The 27,071-nt window shown below is 46.0% G+C and overlaps 1 pseudogene; it reads right to left on the reverse strand.

The window, feature by feature from the left end:
• Positions 1-25,330, reverse strand: part of LOC144772189 (lysozyme g-like) — an 87,914-nt pseudogene extending 62,584 nt beyond the window's left edge.
• Between the last annotated feature and the right edge of the window lie 1,741 nt (positions 25,331-27,071).

The raw sequence follows: 27,071 nt of genomic DNA on the forward strand, positions 1-27,071 counted from the left end.
CAATACTCTACAGTATGTTTTACTATGCCTAGATTCGTAAATATGGCCATAGTTAGCGTGGAGTGGGTGTGATGCATTCCTATAGGTTCTGTATCGATCCCCCTATTCCTGACCCTGTTCTGGTTAACAAGTTAACTAGCAGCCATCCCATGATGCAGAAACCGTTATCTGATCAAGCCATACCACGGCGCAGGAACGTGTTATCTGATTAGGTCATAACGCTTGCCATCTAATTAGACAAGCAATATTCCTCTAGCCCCTGATAAGGCATACGGAGTTCTCAAAACAAATCAAACCTATGACAACCTGGGAAAAACCCTGCGGCCATTGTTTTGATTTCACCGAGAACTTCAGCAAAAGAATGTGCTAACCACCAGCTCGTATGACATCCTTATTGACGTATCTATGTCCATTCTTACGTCGATCTTGGCACCTTACAGGTATAAATATTACCGGTATTGCCTTAAGCAAACACACGCGGTGGTGACGAGATCGGAACAGCCAGACTTGCCGAAGCCCAGAAGCAGAGCAGACCCCGCTGGCGCAGCCCCGCCTTCCTGACGCGCTGAGAACGAGACGCTGCTTTCTCCTGCCGAGAAATCCAGCTCCGGCGCTTCCGGGTAGCCCTCGCAGGCAGCCTGGAATATCGAGACCAGAGACGAGAGATACCATCCCTCAACCATCCTAGATCTCAGGTACAGAACTGAATAACCCCTCGCAGAGAATTCTTGAGTCAGTCACTTGGCAAAAACAAACTTAACTTAAACTGCTACTTTCCATCCCCGCCCACGTATTAGGCTTAGGTCAGGTACACTGGGGTAGGCGTAGTTAGAAACACCAGTTGAGTATGATTAGTCAAATGTATATATGTATGTATCTATTTTATCCATTTTAAACCTTCATATGGCTTAGAAACCATATAAATGTTTTTACAGTATTATTTTATACTTCTGATTTTATTGTATGCACTTTACTTAACCATAAGTATTGCGATAATATCGATCCATTTCTCTTGTATGAGAAAAGAGACTGATCAATAAATACCATCTTTTATTGAACACGCCCGTCTCTTCCTTTTCTCTACAATCTGGTGAGACTAAGAATGCACGTACTGACTGAGTAAAATAAGTTGTCTTTTGTTTTCACATGACTCTAGAGATACACTCTTGATTAGGGGAGAGCAAAGTTGTCATGTTCTATGGTTGTCAGAAACTAAATCCCTTCTTGTCTATCCAGGGAGGTTCAACTCCTCCTTGCCTATTCGAGAAAGTTTCTAGTGAACTCTGAGCTAGCTGGCAAACCCAAAACTTTAAGTCTAATATCGACAATAGAAGACCTAGTTAACGTCTGGTCTAGGCCTATACTATTGAAGGTATTATTCCAATGCGCAGAGCCTATTGGGATAATAGGAACTACACTACAATAGACTATTGTGGTGTCGCTGAATGACAATCTTTGAACGCAGGCCTGGCTTGGGCCTTGATAGACTATTGTAGTGTAGCTGAATTACAATCTTTTGAACGCAGGCCTGGCTTGGGCCTAGATAGACTATTGTAGTGTCGCTGAATGAAAATCTTTGAAAGCAGACCTGGCTTGGGCCTAGATAGACTATTGTAGTGTAGCTGAATGACAATCTTTGAACGCAGGCATGGCTTGGTCCTAGATAGACTATTGTAGTGTCGCAGATTTGACAATCTTTGAAAGCAAACCTGGCCTGGGCCAAGATAGACTATTGTAGTGTCGCTGAATGACAATCTTTGAACGCAGACCTGGCTTAGGCCTGGATAGACTATTGTAGTGTCGCTGAATGACAATCTTTGAACGCAAGCCTGGCTTGGGCCTAGATAGACTATTGTAGTGTCGCTGAATGACAATATTTGAACGCAGGCCTGGCTTGGGCCTAGATAGACTATTGTAGTGTCGCAGATATGACAATCTTTGAAAGCAGACCTGGCCTGGGCCTAGATAGACTATTGTAGTGTCGCTGAATGACAATCTTTGAACGCAGACCTGGGTTGGGCCTAGATAGACTATTGTAGTGTCGCTGAATGACAATCTTTGAACGCAAGCCTGGCTTGGACCTAGATAGACTATTGTAGTGTCGCTGAATGACAATCTTTGAACGCAGACCTGGCTTAGGCCTGGATAGACTATTGTAGTGTCGCTGAATGACAATCTTTGAACGCAAGCCTGGCTTGGGCCTAGATAGACTATTGTAGTGTCGCTGAATGACAATCTTTGAACGCAGGCCTGGCTTGGGCCTAGATAGACTATTGTAGTGTCGCAGATATGACAATCTTTGAAAGCAGACCTGGCCTGGGCCTAGATAGACTATTGTAGTGTCGCTGAATGACAATCTTTGAACGCAGACCTGGCTTGGGCCTAGATAGACTATTGTAGTGTTGCTGAATGACAATCTTTGAACGCAAGCCTGGCTTGGACCTAGATAGACTATTGTAGTGTCGCTGAATGACAATCTTTGAAAGCAGACCTGGCTTGGGCCTAGATAGACTATTGTAGTGTCGCTGAATGACAATCTTTGAAAGCAGACCTGGCTTGGGCCTAGATAGACTATTGCAGTGTCGCTGATTGACAATCTTTGAACGCAGACCTGGCTTGGGCCTAGATAGACTATTGTAGTGTCGCTGAATGACAATCTTTGAAAGCAGACCTGGCTTGGGCCTAGATAGACTATTGTAGTGTCGGTGAATGACAATATTTGAACGCAGGCCTGGCTTGGGCCTAGATAGATTATTGTAGTGTCGCTGAATGAGAATCTTTGAACGCAGGCCTGGCGTGGGCCTAGATAGACTATTGTTGTGTTGCTTTGAACGCAGGCCTGGCGTGGGCCTAGATAGACTATTGTAGTGTGGCTGAATGACAGTCTTTGAACGCAGAGATGGCTTGGGCCTAGATAGACTATTGTAGTGTGGCTGAATGACAATCTTTGAACGCAGGCCTGGCTTGGGCCTAGATAGACTATTGTAGTGCCGCAGATATGACAATCTTTGAACACAGGCCTGGCTTGGGCCTAAATAGACTATTGTAGTGTCGCTGAATGACAATCTTTGAACGCAGGCCTGGCTTGGGCCTAGATAGACTATTGTAGTGTGGTGGAATGACAATCTTTGAACGCAGGCCTGGCTTGGGCCTAGATATACTATTGTACTGTCGCTGAATGACAATCTTTAAACGCAGGCTTGGCTTTGGCCTAAATAGACTATTGTAGTGTCACGGAATGACAATCTTTGAAAGCAGGCATGGCTTGGGCCTAGATAGATTATTGTAGTGTCGCTGAATGACAATCTTTGAACGCAGGCCTGGCTTGGGATTAGATAGACTATTGTAGTGTCGCTAAATGACAATCTTTGAACGCAGCCTGGCTTGGGCCTAGATAGACTATTGTAGTGTCGCAGATATGACAATCTTTGAAAGCAGACCTAACTTAGGCCTAGATAAACTATTGTAGTGTCACTGAATGACAATCTTTGAAAGCAGGCCTGGCTTGGGCCTAGATAGACTATTGTAGTGTCTCTGAAAGACAGTCTTTGAACGCAGACCTGGCTTGGGTCTAGATAGACTATTGTAGTGTCGCTGGATGACAATCTTTGAACGCAGGCCTGGCTTGGGCCTAGATAGACTATTGTAGTGTCGAAGAATGACAGTCTTTGAACAAAGGCCTGGCTTGGGCCTAGATAGACTATTGTAGTGTCGCTGAATGACAATCTTTGAACGCAGGCCTGGCTTGGGCCTAGATAGACTATTGTAGTGTCGCTGAATGACAATCTTTGAACGCAGGCCTGGCTTGGGCCTTGATAGACTATTGTAGTGTCGCTGAATGACAATCTTTGAACGCCGGCATGGCTAGGGCCTAGATAGACTATTGTAGTGTCGCTGGATGCCAATCTTTGAACGCAGGCCTGGCTTGGGCCTAGATAGACTACTGTAGTGTCGCTGAATGACAATCTTTGAACGCAAGCATGGCTTGGGCGCAGATAGACTATTGTAGTGTTGCTGGATGTCAATCTTGGAACGCAGGCATGGCTTGGGTCTAGATAGACTATTGTGGTGTTGCTGAATGACAATCTTTGAACGCAGGCCTGGCTTGGGCCTTGATAGACTATTGTAGTGTAGATGAATGACAATCTTTTTAACGCAGGCCTGGCTTGGGCCTAGATAGACTATTGTAGTGTCGCTGAATGAAAATCTTTGAAAGCAGACCTGGCTTGGGCCTAGATAGACTATTGTAGTGTAGCTGAATGACAATCTTTGAACACAGGCCTGGCTTGGGCCTAGATAGAGTATTGTAGTGTCGCAGATTTGACAATCTTTGAAAGCAAACCTGGCCTGGGCCTAGATAGACTATTGTAGTGTCGCTGAATGACAATCTTTGAACGCAGACCTGGCTTAGGCCTGGATAGACTATTGTAGTGTCGCTGAATGACAATCTTTGAACGCAAGCCTGGCTTGGACCTAGATAGACTATTGTAGTGTCGCTGAATGACAATCTTTATAAGCAGACCTGGCCTGGCCCTAGATAGACTATTGTAGTGTCGCTGAATGACAATCTTTGAACGCAGACCTGGCTTGGGCCTAGATAGACTATTGTAGTGTCGCTGAATGACTATCTTTGAACGCAAGCCTGGCTTGGACCTAGATAGACTATTGTAGTGTCGCTGAATGACAATCTTTGAAAGCAGACCTGGCTTGGGCCTAGATAGACTATTGTAGTGTCGCTGAATGACAATCTTTGAACGCAGACCTGGCTTGAGCCTAGATAGACTATTGTAGGGTCGCTGAATGACAATCTTTGAACGCAGACCTGGCTTGAGCCTAGATAGACTATTGTAGTGTCGCAGATATGACAATCTTTGAAAGCAGACCTAACTTAGGCCTAGATAAACTATTGTAGTGTCACTGAATGACAATCTTTGAAAGCAGGCCTGGCTTGGGCCTAGATAGACTATTGTAGTGTCTCTGAAAGACAGTCTTTGAACGCAGACCTGGCTTGGGTCTAGATAGACTATTGTAGTGTCGCTGGATGACAATCTTTGAACGCAGGCCTGGCTTGGGCCTAGATAGACTATTGTAGTGTCGAAGAATGACAGTCTTTGAACAAAGGCCTGGCTTGGGCCTAGATAGACTATTGTAGTGTCGCTGAATGACAATCTTTGAACGCAGGCCTGGCTTGGGCCTAGATAGACTATTGTAGTGTCGCTGAATGACAATCTTTGAACGCAGGCCTGGCTTGGGCCTTGATAGACTATTGTAGTGTCGCTGAATGACAATCTTTGAACGCCGGCATGGCTAGGGCCTAGATAGACTATTGTAGTGTCGCTGGATGCCAATCTTTGAACGCAGGCCTGGCTTGGGCCTAGATAGACTACTGTAGTGTCGCTGAATGACAATCTTTGAACGCAAGCATGGCTTGGGCGCAGATAGACTATTGTAGTGTTGCTGGATGTCAATCTTGGAACGCAGGCATGGCTTGGGTCTAGATAGACTATTGTGGTGTTGCTGAATGACAATCTTTGAACGCAGGCCTGGCTTGGGCCTTGATAGACTATTGTAGTGTAGATGAATGACAATCTTTTTAACGCAGGCCTGGCTTGGGCCTAGATAGACTATTGTAGTGTCGCTGAATGAAAATCTTTGAAAGCAGACCTGGCTTGGGCCTAGATAGACTATTGTAGTGTAGCTGAATGACAATCTTTGAACACAGGCCTGGCTTGGGCCTAGATAGAGTATTGTAGTGTCGCAGATTTGACAATCTTTGAAAGCAAACCTGGCCTGGGCCTAGATAGACTATTGTAGTGTCGCTGAATGACAATCTTTGAACGCAGACCTGGCTTAGGCCTGGATAGACTATTGTAGTGTCGCTGAATGACAATCTTTGAACGCAAGCCTGGCTTGGACCTAGATAGACTATTGTAGTGTCGCTGAATGACAATCTTTATAAGCAGACCTGGCCTGGCCCTAGATAGACTATTGTAGTGTCGCTGAATGACAATCTTTGAACGCAGACCTGGCTTGGGCCTAGATAGACTATTGTAGTGTCGCTGAATGACTATCTTTGAACGCAAGCCTGGCTTGGACCTAGATAGACTATTGTAGTGTCGCTGAATGACAATCTTTGAAAGCAGACCTGGCTTGGGCCTAGATAGACTATTGTAGTGTCGCTGAATGACAATCTTTGAACGCAGACCTGGCTTGAGCCTAGATAGACTATTGTAGGGTCGCTGAATGACAATCTTTGAACGCAGACCTGGCTTGAGCCTAGATAGACTATTGTAGGGTCGCTGAATGACAATCTTTGAAAGCAGACCTGGCTTGGGCCTAGATAGACTGTTGTAGTGTCGGTGAATGACAATATTTGAACGCAGGCCTGGCTTGGGCCTAGATAGATTATTGTAGTGTCGCTGAATGAGAATCTTTGAACGCAGGCCTGGCGTGGGCCTAGATAGACTATTGTAGTGTGGCTGAATGACAGTCTTTGAACGCAGAGATGGCTTGGGCCTAGATAGACTATTGTAGTGTGGCTGAATGACAATCTTTGAACGCAGGCCTGGCTTGGGCCTAGATAGACTATTGTAGTGTGGCTGAATGACAATCTTTGAACGCAGGCATGGCTTGGGCCTAGATAGACTATTGTAGTGTGGCTTAATGACAATCTTTGAACGCAGGCCTTGTTTGGGCCTAGATAGACTATTGTAGTGCCGCAGATATGACAATCTTTGAACGCAGTCCTGGCTTGGGCCTAAATAGACTATTGTAGTGTCGCTGAATGACAATCTTTGAACGCAGGCCTGGCTTGGGCCTAGATAGACTATTGTACTGTCGCAGAATGACAATCTTTAAACGCAGGCTTGGCTTGGGCCTAGATAGACTATTGTAGTGGCATGGAATGACAATCTTTGAAAGCAGGCTTGGCTTGGGCCTAGATAGATTATTGTAGTGTCGTTGAATGACAATCTTTGAACGCAGGCCTGGCTTGGGCCTAGATAGAATATTGTAGTGTCGCTAAATGACAATCTTTGAACGCAGCCTGGCTTGGGCCTTGATAGACTATTGTAGTGTCGCTGAATGACAATGTTTGAACGCAGGCATGGCTTGGGCCTAGATAGACTATTGTAGTGTCGCTGAATGACAATCTTTGAACGCAGGCCTGGCTTGGGCCTAGATAGACTATTGTAGTGTCGCTGAATGACAATCTTTGAACGCAGGCCTGGCTTGGGCCTAGATAGACTATTGTAGTGTCGCAGATATAACAATCTTTGAACGCAGGCCTGGCTTGGGCCTTGATAGAATATTGTAGTGTCGCTGAATGACCATCTTTAAACGCAGGCATGGCTTGGGCCTAGATAGACTATTGTAGTGTCTCAGATATGACAATCTTTGAACTCAGGCCTGGCTTGGGCCTAGATTGACTATTGTAGTGTCGCTGAATGACAATCTTTGAGCGCAGGCCTGGCTTGGACCTAGATAGACTATTGTAGTGTCGCAGAATGACAATCTTTCAAAGCAGACCTGGCTTGGGCCTAGATAGACTATTGTAGTGTCGCTGAATGACAATCTTTGAACGCAGGCCTGGCGTGGGCCTAGATAGACTATTGTAGTGTTGCTGAATGACAATCTTCGAGGGCAGGCCTGGCTTGGGCCTAGATAGACTATTGTAGTGTTGCAGATATGACAATCTTTGAAAGCAGCCTGGCTTGGGCCTAGATAGACTATTGTAGTGTCGCTGAATGACAATCATTGAAAGCAGGCCTGGCTTGGGCCTAGATAGACTATTGTAGTGTCGGTGAATGACAATCTTTAAACGCAGGCATGGCTTGGGCCTAGATAGACTATTGTAGTGTCTCAGATATGACAATCTTTGAACTCAGGCCTGGCTTGGGCCTAGATTGACTATTGTAGTGTCGCTGAATGACAATCTTTGAGCGCAGGCCTGGCTTGGACCTAGATAGACTATTGTAGTGTCGCAGAATGACAATCTTTCAAAGCAGACCTGGCTTGGGCCTAGATAGACTATTGTAGTGTCGCTGAATGACAATCTTTGAACGCAGGCCTGGCGTGGGCCTAGATAGACTATTGTAGTGTTGCTGAATGACAATCTTCGAGGGCAGGCCTGGCTTGGGCCTAGATAGACTATTGTAGTGTCGCAGATATGACAATCTTTGAAAGCAGCCTGGCTTGGGCCTAGATAGACTATTGTAGTGTCGCTGAATGACAATCATTGAAAGCAGGCCTGGCTTGGGCCTAGATAGACTATTGTAGTGTCGCTAAATGACAATCTTTGAAAGCAGGCCTGGCTTGGACCTAGATAGACTATTGTAGTGTCGCTGAATGACAATCTTTGAACGCAGGCCTGGCTTGGGCCTAGATAGACTATTGTAGTGTCGCTGAATGACAATCTTTGAACGCAGGCCTGGCTTGGGCCTAGATAGACTATTGTAGTGTCGCTGAATGACAATCTTTGAACGCATGCCTGGCTAGGGCCTTGATAGACTATTGTAGTGTCGCTGAATGACAATCTTTGAAAGCAGGCATGGCTTGGGCCTAGATAGACTATTGTAGTGTCGCTGATTGACAATCTTTGAACGCAGGCATGGCTTGGGCCTAGATAGACTATTGTAGTGTCTCTGAATGACAATCTTTGAACGCAAGCCTGGCTTGGGCCTAGATAGACTATTGTAGTGTCGCTGAATGACAATCTTTGAACGCAAGCATGGCTTGGGTCTAGATAGACTATTGTAGTGTCGCAGATATGACAATCTTTGAGCGCAGGCCTGGCTTGGGTCTAGATAGACTATTGTAGTGTGGCTGAATGACGATCTTTGAACGCAGGCCTGGCTTGGGCCTAGATAGACTATTGTAGTGTCGCTGAATGACAATCTTTGAACGCAGGCCTGGCTTGGGCCTAGATAGACTATTGTAGTGTCGCTGAATGACAATCTTTGAACGCAGGCCTGGCGTGGGCCTTGATAGACTATTGTAGTGTCGCTGAATGACAATCTTTGAACGCAGGCATGGCTTGGGCCTAGATAGACTATTGTAGTGTCGCAGATATGACAATCTTTGAACGCAGGCATGGCTTGGGCCTAGATAGACTATTGTAGTGCCGCAGACATGACAATCTTTGAACGCAGGCCTGGCTTGGGCCTATATAGACTATTGTAGTGTCGCTGAATGACAATCTGTGAACGCAGACCTGACTTGGGCCTAGACAAGACTATTGTAATGTCGCTAAATGACAATCTTTGAACGCAGGCCTGGCTAGGGCCTAGATAGACTATTGTAGTGTCGCTGAATGACAATCTTTGAACGCAGGCCTGGCTTGGGCCTAGATAGACTATTGTAGTGTCGCTGAATGACAATCTTTGAACGCATGCCTGGCTTGGGCCTTGATAGACTATTGTAGTGTCTCTGAATGACAATCTTTGAACGCAAGCCTGGCTTGGGCCTAGATAGACTATTGTAGTGTCGCTGAATGACAATCTTTGAACGCAAGCATGGCTTGGGTCTAGATAGACTATTGTAGTGTCGCAGATATGACAATCTTTGAGCGCAGACCTGGCTTGGGTCTAGATAGACTATTGTAGTGTGGCTGAATGACGATCTTTGAACGCAGGCCTGGCTTGGGCCTAGATAGACTATTGTAGTGTCGCTGAATGACAATCTTTGAACGCAGGCCTGGCTTGGGACTAGATAGACTATTGTAGTGTCGCTGAATGACAATCTTTGAACGCAGGCCTGGCGTGGGCCTAGATAGACTATTGTAGTGTCGCTGAATGACAATCTTTGAACGCAGGCATGGCTTGGGTCTAGATAGACTATTGTAGTGTCGCTGAATGACAATCTTTGAACGCGGGCCTGGCTTGGGCCTAGATAGACTGTTGTAGTGTCGCTGACACTGAGCTCCAGAGTAACCATAGTGAACTTTAAGTAGCCTGAGTCCTACACACATATTCTAAAGCTGTGCTGGCCATGGCTGTAACTTTTCGCTCATCTATAGGTGAATAAAGACCAGTCTGTCACATGAGCTAGATTTATCTGCTTTTAGGACTTGGTGAGGATTGGATGAAGGACGCACATCGAATCATCTGTGAAACCAATCTTAAGGGCTGTTTTTTCCTTTTTGCCTCCATGCACATTTGATCTCCATGACCTGCGAAGAATCTCAACTTGTTCATATTTAAGCTCCACCCAGCTTAAAATGTCTTACTTTTAAAATTCTTTCTCAAGCACCTTTGTTAGCGCCAAGAGGCCTTGTCGGGTCCCTGCTTCTCTCCACCTAAAGCTCCCTAGCCCCTATAAGCACGGAAAGGAAAGCCTCAAACCCTCTCTGAGTCCCAGGACAAGTCGAGGGGAATCAGTGGCTCAGGATTTGCACCAAGGTTCATCTTTACTGCACCAAGCATGCTGGGAAGACTCCTGTGAAACTCTGTAGGAGGGGATTCAGCCCTCGTGGGCTGGAGTTCAGAAACTAGCCGTCGTCCATGTAGGGTTGGGGCAACAAACACCAGTGCTGGTATCAAGACGGGTGTCAATATAATGCAACAAAGTTTACAATCTCACACCAAGCAATGACGGCTTCAAAGTACAGAAACAGATGAAAATACCATCCTTAGGGTTCAGTTATGTGATCTACAGAGAGTAACATTAGGCTTAGCACTGGTCCCATCACCCTTAAGCAATCGTTTCACAGCTACTATCAATATCCTATATCCCTTCAATCACCTCCATGCAGAGGATTCTTCGCATTTCTACAAAACGTGAACAAGATCTATTGTTACTGGAAATGGACTCACTGGACTGGAAATCCACCCGAAGACTTGTATAGAGACTTCCATCACTCATTACCATTAGCCTCCAGCAAAAATAATGAAGCCAGTTATATTTACAAACTATTGCTCGGAGAATATTCACAAGACCCAGATTCCCAATAACCAATCAAAACAACTTACTCTACAGCTCAGAGGTGGGTCTAGAGTTATCTGTGCTACCTTGCAACCCTGCTGACCATTGATAAGCAAGTAGACAAAGAAAGGACATATTTCTCAAGGTATGCCGCAAGCTACAAGGGTATATAATCTATCCACTATTGTCAGACTGGTTATATCTCACATGTGCAAACAAGCCCGGTGGGTGCAAACAAGCTCAGGAGGTGCAAAGAAGCCCAGAGGGTGCAAACAAGCTCAGGAGGTGCAAAGAAGCCCAGGGGGTGCAAACAAGCTCAGGAGGTGCAAAGAAGCCCAGAGGGTGCAAACAAGCCCGGAGGGTGCAAACAAGCCCAGAGGGTGCAAACAAGCCCAGAGGGTGCAAACAAGCCCAGAGAGTGCAAACAAGCCCAGAGGGCGCAAACAAGCTCAGGAGGTGCAAAGAAGCCCAGGGGTTGCAAAGAAGCCCAGTGGGTGCAAATAAGCCCAGAGGGCGCAAAGAAGCCCAGAGGGTGCAAAGAAGCCCATAGGTTGCAAATAAGCCTGGAGGGTGCAAACAAGCCCAGAGGGTGCAAACAAGCCCAGAGGGTGCAAACAAGACCAGGGGGTGCGAACAAGCCCAGGGGGTGCAAACAAGCCCAGGATGTGCAAACAAGCTCTGGGGGTGCAAACAAGCCCAGATGGTGCAAACAAGCCTGGAGGGTGCAAACAAGCCCGAAGGGTGCAAACAAGCTCGGAGGGTGCAAACAAGCCCAGAGGGTGCAAACAAGCCCAGAGGTTGCAAACAAGCCTGGAGGGTGCAAACAAGCCCAGGGGGTGCAAACAAGCCCGAAGGGTGCAAACAAGCCCGGAGGGTGCAAACAAGCCCAGAGGGTGCAAACAAGCACAGAGGGTGCAAACAAGCCCTGAGGGTGCAAACAAGCCCAGAGGGTGCAAACAAGCTCAGAGGGTGCAAACAAGCCCAGAGGGTGCAGGCAGCAACAGACAGAATCTACTTCCTCTCCTGGATGTCGCTATATCACAGATCTGGTCCTCCATTTCTTCGCCTTCTCCTCTATCTCAATTTGTGTATTTGCTCACCCTTTTCAGCTTCGAGGATAACAGATCACTGTATAGTTTGGTTCACTGTCAAACATTTGGAATCTATTCATTTAGCACGTATTTTGAATGAAAAGGCAGATTTTGTCAAGATTTCTGTGGGAATTTCCATAAGGCAGAAGCTGGGAGTGTCGTAGAGTGGAGTGCGGCTGAGTGGACTAGAGTTGTATACTTGAGGTGCGTAGTTTGGAGTAGAGTGGCCTAGAATTAAGTGTCATACAGAGGTGTAAAGTGGCGTAAAGTGGAAGTGCATAGAGTAGAAGGGCATTAAGTGGATTAGACTGTGGTGCATTAGAGCGAAGTGGTGTAAAATGGGGTAGTGGAGTACTTCTGGTAAGAGTGAGCTCTTCTCATGAGCCGTTTCAACCAATTAGGGGAGAGAATGTAGTCTTACGGCTAGAGCGGTCGACCTCGAAGCCGAGGTACCGGGTTCTTGTCTCGGCAACAACGCTCAACATCCTGTGATTCTGGGAAAATCACTTTCTCCTCGTGCCTAAGAAAAATGAATGTGTCCTCATGTAACGCAACTGGTGCTCATGTAAAGCGCTCTGATACCCGATGTCTCGGGTCTAGTTTGCAATATATAAAACTCTTAATGATAATTAAAATGAATAGATTGACTTGTACTTCCGGCTATTCCACCAGCTCATTACGTGATGATAAACACATGACGAATGTTACAAACAGTGCTGATAACGTGGTTAGGATTCCAGGAATGGACCAAATTGTGATCATTACTCTAATATGGGTACATCCCCACCACAGACATTCAGAGAGGATCGGCAGAATTTAAAAAGCTTTATGGTCCCGGTCAGTTGCACTAGAATAGAAACACGCTGAGGCACTGAAACGTCTTGCCTTTTGAAACGCTGACCTTAGCACTTTGCACTTTGTCTGTGGAAAATTGTTCATTTTGAATATTTTAACTTGCTGGGAATTTTAATTCTTTAAAACGGGTGTCCAACATAGCGACTATTCCAGGGGACTTCGCATTGCCTGCACATAAAATTTTATATATATATAAAATAAAATCTCAGGAGAAGTGTGCATGCGTGGGCGGCCGCGCATGCGCATTAGTATCCAAGATGGCGGCGTGGTTACCAGAGGGAGCCCCGGAGCCCCGGAGACGCAGCCGACAAGGTAAGTGGTGTTTATTGTTTTAAAAATCATTATTTAAGTATTTAGGGAGGGCAAGAGGGAGGCGGGTGGTATTTAGCGAGGGCGGGAGGGAGGCGGGTGGCGCGTAGTGGGGCTACGGGAAGTGCGTAGGTGGACATAGTTTCTCGTTCATTTCGCGTAGCTTCGCGTAGCCCCACTACGCCTACTACGCCCAGGGTTACAAAATACATCAAAGACCGATTAGTAAGGTACACCCCAGGCATGGCCTTCCGCTCTTCCAAGGCCTGCAAGCTTGCCCCATCGAGATTTAAATTTAAATCCAAAGGTGGCAGAGCTTTGTCGGTTCTCCTACCCCAAATCTGGAATGAGTTGCCGGAAGCTCTACAAGGAGAACCAGTGCTACTTCCCTTTAGGAAAGCCTTGAAGACCTACCTGTTTAAAAAGGCAATTGCTCTTACCTAACGTTAGCCCGACAGCAGGCGGAGTATTAGTGACTTGGTTGTGTTCCTCTTTTTTCAAAGCGCTTAGAGACCAGTGGTGATTTGCGCTATACAAAAACAAAGTAACCTAACATAACATAACTTCTAAGCGAAAGCCCACATTTTTAATCATGTCACTTCCAAAGTTATATACTCTCTTATCTTATGAAACACACCTTGATGTGGGTTTTGTCATTTATCCGAAATCAAGGCCCGCTGTTGTCCAGCTGGACCCAAGTGATGGCTCAATTCTCCGCCATATTTCTCCGCTATATTTATATCAAACATGCATTACATAATAAGCTGAAGCTGGTCTATTAATGCTCAAACTGTGAAATCAGGATATTCTGACTTACACCACTCATTTCCAACCCCTGGCCTCTGAGGTGACGTGTCCACTGCTGCAGCCTTTCATCTGGCTCTCGGGGACCTCCTCAAAGATTCCTTGTGGTTAGTGTTAAATCAACCAACCCCATTGGGGACTTTAATCAACCTGAAGCTGCGAATGGATGCCCAGAAAAACCTTTCGGCGAACCAAGGGATGGACTTAAAATTGAAGACCCTGACTTAATAAAGTCCCAAGTGGCAGTGTCTGATGTTACCCCTCAGGCGGCAGGACCCATGCAGACTGGAGACTCGTGAGTGACCCTGTCAACCAAAGAAAGGAAAAGCCGTAGGGAGACATGATTGAGTTTCTAGTGTGGACATTTGGTGAGAGGCTATCCTCAGTTACAGGCAAAGAACTTTGCTTGCCTATCTACAGCGGGCCTGTGAAGGGCTCAGAATTACTGAAGTGTACTTTACTGATTGATCACATCGATCTCATGCAAGTTCATTCTTGAGGACTTGTGATACTTCTTGCCGTATTAGACTCTGGAGCATCTGATTGGTTTATGGGTAATCAATTTCAAACTGGATGCTAGAGTCCTATCAAGGTGAAATACATGAAGGAAGCGAGACAAGTAATAGATGCGACGGCTCTCACTGTAGAAGCTGTAACTTTTGAAGTCCTTCCATTATTGATTCACTTCAATGTAATCAATGTTCCATCCTATCCCTTTCTATTGCTCTCGGCACTACATGACCTAGGAAACATCACGCCCATATAGACTGGAATACGCAACCTTTAACTCATCTTACTGCGATACACAGTGCTTTCAAAAGCAGTCACTGACAAGACAAAGGCCTAATTTTGAGTTAGGAGTAAGGGTTACTCTGTCACAAGAATGCGCCTTATTGCATGTGCATTATATCCCATGGCCCTTGTAATAAGGCGGATGGGGTATCCAACCCGTCCGCCAAACTCTAAGTCAGGCCATCAGCCGGAAAAACTGAAAAGAAATCAAAGCCCTGCACAGAAATAGTATGTGACACGTACGAAATGGCACCAATCCCAGTTTTCCACATAAATCTTGTCAGCATCAGCCTTTCCATGCTCTGAGGTACAGCCACATTCTTCTGAAGCCACCCTAAAAGTACAGAAGGATGTAGAGGATGCTCCTCCAAATTATCATGAATTTATAGATGTGTTTATCAAGAAACGAGTCAACACTCTTCCAGCTCATTGAGAGTGTGACAGACAAATCGATCTATTACCTGGAGAGCCTAGTCCACACTGGAAGATCTATCCACTGGAAGGTGAAAGAGGCCGACATTGTACAACAATAAATTCAGTAAAACTTTGATAAAAGCTTTATTCGACAGACCACCTTTCAAGCAGGGTCCCCAATCCTTTTTGTGTCGAAGGCGAATGGGGAATACAAGCCATGAATAAACTATAGAGAATTAATGTGATATCATAAGAAATTGATATCTGCCATCCCTGGATCAAGTCAAATCTGTCAAAGTATTGTATAAGTTGGATCTTACAGGAACATACAACTATGTGAAAAGGATTAATGGAATTTGGCATTCAATACCCAATATGGGCATTTTGAATAACTAGTACTGCCTTTCAGCTTCCGTAATTTCACTGCAGCCTTCCAGCATTTTGTCAACATTTTCAGTGATATTCTGGATCTGTGCATCGTGATTGGAAGGATTGGAGTTAGGACAGAACATGTGCATCTAGCCTTGAGCCCCAGATGATAACCAGTGCAGGCAATACCACAATCTCACATAGGACAGTAGAACAAGAAAACAGAATTTTATTCATACACACTTGCATGAGTCCAAAGCAATTGCCATCGTCACCCCACCCTTGGATCAGGTCGGCTCCAGCACAGGACTGCCGCGAGATAATTCCAGCAATAATGCCCGCTTGGACATTCTTCTCCCGTGCTACGCTGTCGATAAGGCCCTTGTATTTTTGCATATTGGAGGAGTCAGTCTGGGCCATCTTACGAGATGCTGCAACTCCTGGAATCAAAAATCAAAATGTTGTCCTTGATCACTCACTCACAATCATGCATGAAAATGCTGATTACGTTAGTTTTAGATTCAGCTGACCTGTTATTCCTCCCACTTCCTAAAATAGTTCTCAGGTCCTGAACATTACCCTGTGATACACAACCTGTCTCCAGTTTGAACAGAAACTATAACTTGGGGCAGAATCCATGACTTCATGATTATGCTTGGCAAAGTCAATCAAAACTGGAAAGATGGAAAGCTAAATCTTGCTTCTGAGTTCAGCTGGTTCGGAAGATTTTCCTTATATGACCAGAATTTCTACAAATATTACAGAACTTGGGAACTGCAGTGGAATTGGAACAAGAGACATTGCATGAAAGAATCAAAGTTTAGGTTTGTCTACTGAAATGGATTGAGAAAGTAGTGCTAAGTTCACAAACTAAAGACAACAGCAAAAGGGATGTCAGGTTTACAAACTAAAGGAGACAAAAAAGTACTTTCAGACTCAAGTCGCAAAGGCGAAAAAGAAACTAGCTTCAGCCTCGCGACCAAAAGTGACAGAAAAGTGCTGTCAGATTCCTGAACTATAATGGACTATAATGAACATGGACTGATTTACCTTACACTGCAGTGGGCTGCCAAGGTGAAATGAAAGCCAGATGAAAGAATCACAGAAGAGACACAGTAAGTATTGTTGACAGCAGGTCACCTACCGTCAAGGGAGGGATAGGACAATAGGAGAATAAGAGATTTATTCACACATTTAGACTAGCCCCGGCACAAATTAAGGAGGCTAGGAGATTAGCTCCTAGGTTTAAAATTGACTGTGCATTGAGTGCATGCAGCAGTCTTTGAACACCTAAATCATATAAGCAGCATATTGTGTTTTTTTTAATGTAATTTGCGTTTGGTAACGCAAACACACAAGATGGCTTATCATGTGAGCTTTTGTTTTTGTGTTTCTTTGCTTTTGATGATATTGCAGACCCGTCCTGAGTTGTGAAGGGATGGTCACGATGATGCCCAATGTTACATTACAGTTGGCTGGACTTGTTCTAGTCATTCAAAATTCTCAGATATGATATTTTCGTGCTGTGAACCTGACAGACAACACTTCACCAGTGCATGTCTATTCGGTTATGATAAGTATTGTAGGAACAATATATAGATAGGATTAAAAGTATGTCCACTGTGAAAGTCAGCCATGTTACTGTCCCTCCTTTGTGAAAATTGGTGGAGTGGAAATTGGACAGGAAATGAAATGACCAACAGACTTGATTGGTGATTCTCCTATTTGATTTTTAAAGAGAATTATAAGACTATGGCTCTTGCTAGGTGACACCACGGCCGAAAATGCAATCACCACATTGCGCACAGTCATTGAGACTTACCGCGTTCCAAATCAATCAGCTCAAGCTGCTGAATTAGTAGCTCTGTTGAGAGCCTGTGAGCTGAGTGAGGGAATGACTGTCAATATCTACATTGTATTCATTAGACTCACTTGCCATGTATTCCCAGTGATCATGAGGAGGCACTGTGCAGCTTGTGCATCATGTAGTGCGCATGGTGCACAATTACTAGCGGGGTATCTGCATGCCCCAGACAACTTGTATCATGCATTTTCCCTTTTTGCTGTTTCCTGAATAAAGAATGTAGGAACAAACAGATGTAGTAATTCAAAGGATGTCTTGAGCACAGCCATGTGTATGAAAGTCTATTTTAGAACAGAAATGCTATGTCCCCTTTTACCCCCAGCTGGTAGGAAAATGTACCCTTACATTGAAGTTAGTGAGGATAATGGAGAGCCCCAATTGAAGAGACCTGCAGTGCTGCCCTTGGCCCTGTATTGTATGAGGGCGACAGCGCATTCTAGATCAGAGTTGTCCCATGGTTTTTGGCCCTCCTGAATATTGCAGGCCACCTGTTCACTGCTCCACTGTTAATAGCAGGCGATTTGCTTCTGTGTTAATGGAAAGGAAATAACAAATGTTATCTTTCCTATACCGCCAGGTTCTGCAGGCTCTTCCATAAAGAAAGGAAGTCTGGTATTAAATGACCTGCAGACCAGTAATCACAGGATGAATCACAGCTCCTGCAAGCGACAGCTGGAGCCTTCAACAGTTCTCAGCATCCAGAAAACAGCAAAAACTGAACACCGCCAGAACGCCACTGGTGACATCTCGAAAGCACCGTGTTTGCTCCATCAGACGGCGTTGGACAGCAGAAGAAGGAGGAAATGGATCCCTGCTTGCCTCAGGCTGAGTTTTCAGCAAAAAACGAAAAAATAAATGGATCCTTGTTGTGAGCGACAGGGCTCGTTTAGGGTTTCATCCTTCAACTCTCATGTTCTGGTAACCTCTGACAGCGCGCGGTTTGGGCGCAATGAAAGCGCCAGCAAGTTCTATTTCCCCAGATGCCCTTGAGCCCCAGTTTCGAGATGACCATAAGTTTGGTCACCCCCTTTTTAGGTCTCGCCTGGCGAACACAGCACATGAGCTGCTTTTCCTTGGCGAGACTCTATTGTTGTGGATTTTGCTAGTGAAGGGAGACAAACCATGTCCACGCATGCACATCCAATGTACACGCGCATGGCGTCTCATCTCTGGTGTCTCCTCTGAAAGGGGACAGGAGATGGCATGCGTACGGACAGGAGATGTGCACTCTGTACGCGTGCACATCTCCTGTCCCCACGCGAACACAGCGGGCAGTTAAGTAACGTTTTCGGCACGTTGGCATTTCCATGTTCACACGTTTATCGTCTTTTGATGTATTTGCTAAATTGCAGCGCTTTTCTTACTGATTGAAAACCCAGAGGGCCGGAATCAAGGGGTGAAAAAAATGAATTTCCATCCTTACTCACGGAATCCGGATTAGTGAAGTTGCAAATGTAAAAGGTAAAGTGTGGACTCTATACACCTTACGTTTTAAGGGGTAGGGCTGTAAACAGTGGTGGGAAGAGGATTAGCAATAGTATATGTGACAAATGCTACCAAATCATAACTTAGTGGGAGTTCCCAAACATTTTTTTCACATGATGTTTGTTGCGTGATTTACATGTCAGCTATTTTCAGGGCTCAGTTTGGGCACGGGATCTTCAAGCCAAAGCCGATGCTTGGCTCTACGCCCCATGTTAATGTGCTAGCTAGCCCACCTTTAACTATTTCTAACAATAAACCACATGCTCTTACCACCAGACACATACAACCAAGCCCCGCTGAATAACAGCAGCACATCCCTTTTCAGCTCTCTAATCACCACGCCTTCAGCCTGTACAAACTATGTAAAAAGCCCCACCCTCAGGAAGAGGAGGTACCGCCACCCAATGCGGTCACGTGTCAGCGAACACCTAGGCTTTGGGTAATTAACACGCAGCTCTATGCACCTGTGTCAAGTTCACACCCACGAAGGACTGCAACTCCCCTGCTTTATAGTCCCCTGTAAACTCCCCGCTGGAGGGAAGAGATGCAGCACCCTTCAGCGTTTGTGCACTGTACTCGGGCTATGCAGTGCTACCTGTTTGTAGGAATTTAGGGGTGAGGGACCATAAAATAGCCATGCGTATTATTCTAACTAATGTCACTTCAATGCATATGGTTGTGGGGTGGCCAAATATGTGGCGAATGCTTGGTTCATCAGGTCAAAACTTTTACCCGATGTCTGAAATGTTACATGTATAGTTATTTTTGTTCAATGTATACGGGTTGGAATATGTCAATGTATTTCGGATACTGTATAATTGTACTTTTATGAAACTTGTTTCGAATAAAGTATATATTGTTAAATTGCTTCCGCTTCTCGCCCTGCCTGCCTCTCACAGAACGCCCGAGGATCAGGCCCCAAACATACTGAATACCCTATGGCCATGAAAAGCATGACCACAAGTAAATATGTAGGGTGCTCACATTGATACGGTGTGCGTTGGCTGACCAGGCCGTTTCCAAGACCCTAACACATTCTTACGTCAGCACTGGGTTTTTTCTGGAGATACATGCCCCCTCCTTCCCGTTGCTACCCTTCTCACTAACTATTCTTCCTCTACTCCTTCCAAAGCAGCCTCATTCCCTTTCGATCATACTATCCTCTGGCCTTCCTCCGACCTACGCATTCTGCATACTCCCTCCCATTCTCCACAAACGCTCCCATTTGTCCTCTGGCCGGCTTGCTTCCTTCCTTCCCACTTGCTGTAGGGCCCCTAATTTCCATACATTTCCCACCCTATTCAGGTCCTCCTGTTTCCCTTCCCCTTTCCTTAGGCCACTCCTTTTACCCTCATTCTCCACAGGCCTTCCCGGCATACTCTCTTTTATTATTTCCCCCTTCACCCTCAGACTATCTTCCACAAACACAACACAATACAAAACCGAGCGCCTTGTTTACAAAGCTGCGAGGAGTGGTCTAACTATGGCCTGGAATCTTTGTAAGACGGATCTTCCGTCATCTCTCATTCACGGACGGACACCACAATATCCACACCCTGTAAAGCAAAGTATGTGGAGAATACAGTTACACTACTACCCATAAAGTAGAGGTAGGAATGCTATTAAAACTACTGTCAATCAAGGTCACTTTTAGTCCTAGACATGCCAATATGGTCTCTAATAAACACTAGTAAAAGAGCAGAAGGTGCTCTACATTAGTCGCTGCCCCCCTCCGCCCAGGTAGCGCCTGGAGCCAAGGGAAGCTCTACCAGCGTACAGTGTGAACGCTGGCTTATTCGTGCAGGACAGGCCTGATCATTCAAGCACAAGCTGGGCTCCCAGCCAGTCATAGTTTTTTCAAACCTATTTTTTAAAATTGCACTAATTAGAGGATTAGTATTGGATTACTGGAGAGGACAGCAGCTATGACGGGAGGATGAGCAGAGGAACTGGAATACAGAAGGCACTTTGATGATTACTGTGGTGCCTCGAAGAGCCATCATGTTTTTTTTTCCAGTTTATGATTTAGACATTTCTCTTCAGCTGTATTTTTCTTATGAATGGGTCAATCCTCTCCTGTCCCAAGGTTAGAAAGGAGGTCCATGCTGACCCGTCGTCTGCTAAAGGTCACATCCATATTAAAAGCCATGTGACCTTCATTCGTACTAAGCATGGGCGAATTTTGCGAATTTGAGATTCACGGATTTGCGAATTCGCGATCTGCAAAATTCGCAAATTTGTGCGAATTTGCAGATTTTTTTATTTTTGCGTGTTTGCGGGGCGCTTTGCGTGTTCGCGGGGCGCTGTGCGTGTTCGCGGGGCGCTGTGCGTGTTCGCGGGGCGCTGTGCGTGTTCGCTTTTTTTTTTTTTTTTTTTCATTTTTACTTTTTGTTCCCTTCTGCCCTCTGCCCCACTCCTGTTTTATTTTAGGATGGCGCCGGCAAGCTGCCAGCGCCATCCTAAAACAGTTACTAAGCTATCAGGAAGCACTAATAGATAAAATAAAGCAGGAAATAAAGCAGGTGCACCTGCTTAATTTTATCTATTAGTGCTTCCTGATAACTTAGTAACTGTTTTAGGATGGCGCTGGCAGCTTGCCGGCGCCATCCTAAAATAGTTACAAGCTTGAAGCTTGAACTTTTGCCCCCAGATCCGTTCGCTCGCGGATTTTCGGCAAATTCGCGGGAGTTCGCGGATTGCGAATTTGCTGAAAATCCGCAAAAATCCACGAGCGGAACGGATTTTACGCACACACTTAATTCGTACACAGAGTTCATCTGCTTCTACCCCAATCTCAGAGTCCATGGCAGGACTTGATTCCTCGCTTCAGAGCCGAATCGGAGTTACTGGAGGTCTCAGAATTGGTTAAAGAGAACTCAGACGGTGGTCATTCAGCAATGGTGGTCCTGCTGGAGCTGTCAGAGGCATTCAACACAGTCTGGCATGCCACCCTTTTTGATAGACTAAAAGAAGAGGACATTCAAGGATAAAATCTTTTTTGGAAGACAGATCTCAAGAGGTGCATCTTCACCCTTTTTCATCTGCCCCTAAACCCCTTTTATATGGAGTGCCAGAAGGCTGTGCTTTGAGCCCGACTCTGTTCCATCTGTATATGGTTTCTTTGGCTGGCCTGATTGCATTCTATGGTGTGCAAGTTATATGGAGTCCCAGGAGGCTCAGCTTTAAGCCCGATTCTGTTCCAACTGTATATGGTTTCTTTGGCTGGCCTGATTGCATTCTATGGTGTGCAGGTTATATGGAGTCCCAGAAGGCTCAGTTTGAGTCCGACTCTGTTCCATCTGTATATGGTTTCTACGGCTGGCCTGATTGCATTTTATGGGGTGCAGGTTATATGGAGTCCCAGAAGGCTCAGTTTGAGTCCGACTCTGTTCCATCTGTATATGGTTTCTTTGGCTGGCCTGATTGCATTCTATGGCGTGCAGGTTATATGGAGTCCCAGGAGGTTCAGCTTTAAGCCCGACTCTGTTCCAACTGTATATGGTTTCTTTGGCTGTCCTGATTGCATTCTATGGTGGCAGGTTATATGGAGTCCCAGAAGGCTCAGTTTTGAGCCCGACTCTGTTCCATCTGTATATGGTTTCTTTGGCTGGCCTGATTGCATTCTATGGTGGCAGGTTATATGGAGTCCCAGAGGACTCAGTTTGAGCCCGACTCTGTTCCATCAGTATATGGTTTCTTTGGCTGGCCTGATTGCATTCTATGGTGTGCCGGTGACACCCAGCTCCTATGATAATTTCAGGAGCATTCGGAGGTTGCTCTCAACAAAATGAGAGACTTCAGGGAGTGGCCGGATGGATTGAAGAGAACTTCCTTTGATTGAACTCCAATTAAACAGCAGTTCTATTCTTCGTTCTTGTGGTCCTTCTCCTCCACCCCGGGTTCCTACTGCTCCTGCCAGAAATCTTGGTGTTATCTTTGACGCAGCCCTTTCCTTCCCTGCTCAAATTAAGCAGATTTCGTCAGTATGTTTCTGCAAACTGAAATCGCTACAGAAGTTGCTGCACCTTATACCTGAGGACTCACAAACACTTTGGTTCACACACTGATTATCCACTGCCTGAATCACACCATAGTCTTGAGTTGAAATCTTTCCTTTCTAATTCAAAGACTTCGGATTATTCAACTCGCAGCAGCACGTCATATCCGGAGAGTTCCTCCCACCCCCATCTGAAGCAAGTAGATTGGCTGCCAGTCACTAAACGCATTAAATTCACGCTATCACGTTGGCGTTTAGAGCGTTTTCAGGGGGAGGTCCCTATATCCGCTAGTATCCTTTGTCTGTAGGAGTCTTTCTTGGCAAGTGTTATGCATCTGAATTTGGATGCACGTCCTCTTCAGTGGAGCAGGAAGGTTCACTTGTCACTGTCAGACCTTTCCGAGCAGGCTGGCTTGCAGTGTGTAAAAAGCAACACATGAACACATGAACACACATGTGTGGCCAATAGCACAGCCAATGCACAACACCAGCACACCCATCCCAGGTACTAGGATACACAATCAATATTAAGGGCATTTTTATGAGTACTGTGGTCCTAGGACTGCTATACTCATGGTGGCGGCCTGACCACCGCCACCACTGCGGGTCCACCTGCTGTATTTTGGGTGTGGCGGTTGGATCGCCGTGTCTGCCGGGATCCAGGATTGCATGGCGGTGGTGCACCGGAAAGGTGCAGGAATATGCTGGTGGTGCCACTGCACCACCGTCGAGCATATTCCAAGTTGTATTTCTACCACCCATTTCATGGCGGTGAAACCACCATGAAAAGGGCGGCGGAGATGCAACCCGGTCGCTTCTGGGCCTGGGAGTGCTTCCGGGAGGACTCATGTTGTGCCACCCTAGAATTGAACCCTGGTTCATGCGCGACATGGGGCATTACTCACTGTGCAGGAACGTGCTGCAGGCACTGTCACGACTGCAGTCTGCTGTTAAGGCTCTCCTATAGGCCTAACACAGCCACCGCCGTGAGACCACTGCAGCACCGTCTGCCCTAGATTCAACTCAGAATCCAGGCAGGCAGTCGCACCACATGCATGGCGGTCTTCCTGCCAGCACAGTGGTGTCGGTGCACCTGGAGGACCACCAAACACATAACAAGGCTCTAAAACTAGAAGTGCTTATTTGAATCCTTTTACAGCTAAGGAAGTAGAAGCCTACCAACAGCTCTTGATTGTCACGATGCTGCCTGGGCCTGATACGCTTACCCAGTGGACATTATGGGGGGTCTACAGTTACCAAGGAAACACAAGAGACTCCACAACTTTTAGGATGCCGGCATTCATGGAGTTGACCAGCTACACTGTGATGGGACCAAGTTCGGGCAGTACACAAGACTTTTTTTCTGAAATAATGAGATCAACAGGATATTTCTAATACAAAACTGATTATGCACCTCAAAAATTAATACAAAGGAGAAAAACACTTTGGAATGGCTGCAATTAAGGCCACACTGATTTTATGGAGAAGAGTTAATATGTAAGAAATGGGACAGCATTTTGCCAGAAATTAGTGGACCAAAATTATGACAAATAGGCAGATATGGGCAGGGTTCACTATTTTTAAATATTTGGCTATATTTTGAATATGATTGTGTGTAAATCCATTCTAGGGGTGTCTGTTTCTAAAGACCATTTCCAGTCAGTTAATGGGAAGTTACTATTAATAACCCTGGGTGGAGTTTGCGGAGTTGCGCTATGCGCAACTCCGCAAAGTGGGAAAAAAACTCTGCTGTGCTACGCAAAGCTCCGCAAGTGGCGGAGTTTGATGGAAAATGCCATTCGCTGTGATTGCACAGTGCTGGAGGCATGTCCGCACTGTGCAATCTTCGTTAACAGCACCATACACAGCGCAAGCTGGCTCTGCTTTCCTTTCTGCCGCTCGAATAGATTTTTACTCGAGCGGCAGCTTTCTGAACACAAACGGGCAGTTTCTGAACGCGAGCGGTCGCGAGCATATGCGACCACTCGCAATGAGAAACCTGACCTGCCCGCATTAAGAAATCTCACCGGGGTGGTTATTTTCCACACTCGCGCTCGTCAACTTAATTTTGACAATTGCGAACAAGGAGAAATCTCGCCCGGAGGTTGATTTTCTTTGATCACGGTCGCCAACTTGACGTTGACGAACGCGAGCGAGGAAAAAGACTCCACTCCGCAACGCGGAGCAGAGTTTTTGGGATCTCCGCAAGCTGCGCGTAGCACGGAATGCGGAAATCTCCGCGAGCGGAGCGGAGTTCACTGCCCAGAGTTAACTATTAAATGAGAAATTGCATTCCGCGGCCAAACAAACGCTGAATGTGTGCGCAAGGGTGTTCAGCTTACCTCTCTCAGTCAGTCTCTCCTGCCGCGCAGTCTGCTCGGAAGCTCCAGAGGTCTCCACTCTCATAATGTCACCTAAGGGTCACACCATGAAAGCTGCTGTAAAATGGGATACACAACAGCTACAAAACACACAGATCTGATCATAACAGATAGGAAACATGTCTCCATTGCGGAGCGGAGTTTTTGGGAACTCTGTGAGCTCCACGTAACGTGGAATGCGGTAAACTCCGCAAACTCTGCGAGCGGAGTTTACCGCCCAGGGTTAACTGATAAAAGAGAAATTGCATTCCGAGGGCCCAAAAAACTCTGCATGTGTGCGCAAGGGTGTTGAGCTTACCTCCCTCAGTCAGTCTGCCCTGCTGCGCAGTCTGCTTGGAAGCTCCAGAGGTCTCCACTCTCATGACGTTACCTAAGGGTCACACCATGAATTAAAAGAGTATTTCATCTGAGAAACAGCACAGACAGGGAAACATGACATCTTAATTCTGACTTGTGTTGTGATCATGATTGACGGTGTGAAAGGGTGGCGCAGAAGAACACGTCACGCGCTCCTTTTAGTGCCGAAAGGCTTGAAGTTCCTGCTAAACATAACACTATACAACTGTAGAAGGCTGGGCATCCCTCACCATAACACACTAAAGAAACAAGTCTATCTTGAACGCCCAGAAAGCTGCTGTAAAATGGGATACACAACAGGTACAAAACACACAGATCTGATCATAACAGATAGGAAACATGCCTCCGATACTTAGCAGAGTTTTAGGGAACTCCGCGAGCTCCGCGTAACGTGGAAAATTCCGCAAAATCCGTAAGCGGAGCGGAGTTCACCGCCTAGAGTTAACTATTAAATGATAAATTGCATTCCGAGGCCAAACAAACGCTGAATGTGTGCACAAGGGTGTTCAGCTTACCTCTCTCAGTCAGTCTGTCCTGCCGCACAGCCTGCTCAGAAGCTGCAGAGGGCTCCACTCTCATAATGTCACCTAAGGGTCACACCATGAATTAAAAGAGTATTTCATCTGATAAACAGCACAGACAGGGAAAAATGACATCTTAATTCTGACTTGTGTTGTGATCATGATTGACGGGTGTGAAAGGGTGGCACAGAAGAACACGTCACGTGCTCCTTTCAGTGCCAAAAGGCTTGAAGTTTCTGCTAAACATAACACTATACAACTGTAGCAGTCTGGGCATCCCTCACCATAACACACTTAAAAAACAAGTCCATCTTGAACTCCCAGAAAGCTGCTGTAAAATGGGATACACAACAGGTACAAAACAACACACAGATCTGATACATAACAGATAGGAAACATGCCTAAGTGAAATGTCATAATATAAAGTCAAGCCTCAAAGGCTGTTAAGTCTTCATGCTAAGTTATCCGAAAAAACACGACGTGATCTCAGCCATTGTGCCTTCTTCTGTGTACGTCGTTCCTCGGTGGGCAGAATGCGCGTTGGTGGTCTTGTTGCCTCTAGGTCCGCTTTATATAAGCGATATGCTTCGCTTTCGGTTTCGGTTTCCCTGTGACTGAAGTAACGTTTCAGCCCCTCCCACCCCGGAAGCGGTCATGCCGTGGCTTGCATTCCATCTGGTATCCCCTTGGGTTCGTGTATCCCCTGTTCTTCGGCACTTTTCGTAAACGAAACTCAGCCCGGGCAGGTTCAGACAGAAGCAGCTGATCTCTGGGGCTGAGTGCAGGGGTACACGATTCAACAGGACGCCTAACTCAGCTCCGGCGATAAATCACAGGACGCCTAACTCAGCTCTGGCGATAAGTCACAGGACGCCTAACTCAGCTCTGGCGATAAATCACAGGACGCCTAAC

Source organism: Lissotriton helveticus, chromosome 8, assembly GCF_964261635.1.
Source record: "Lissotriton helveticus chromosome 8, aLisHel1.1, whole genome shotgun sequence".
Taxonomy (NCBI): Eukaryota; Metazoa; Chordata; class Amphibia; order Caudata; family Salamandridae; genus Lissotriton; species Lissotriton helveticus.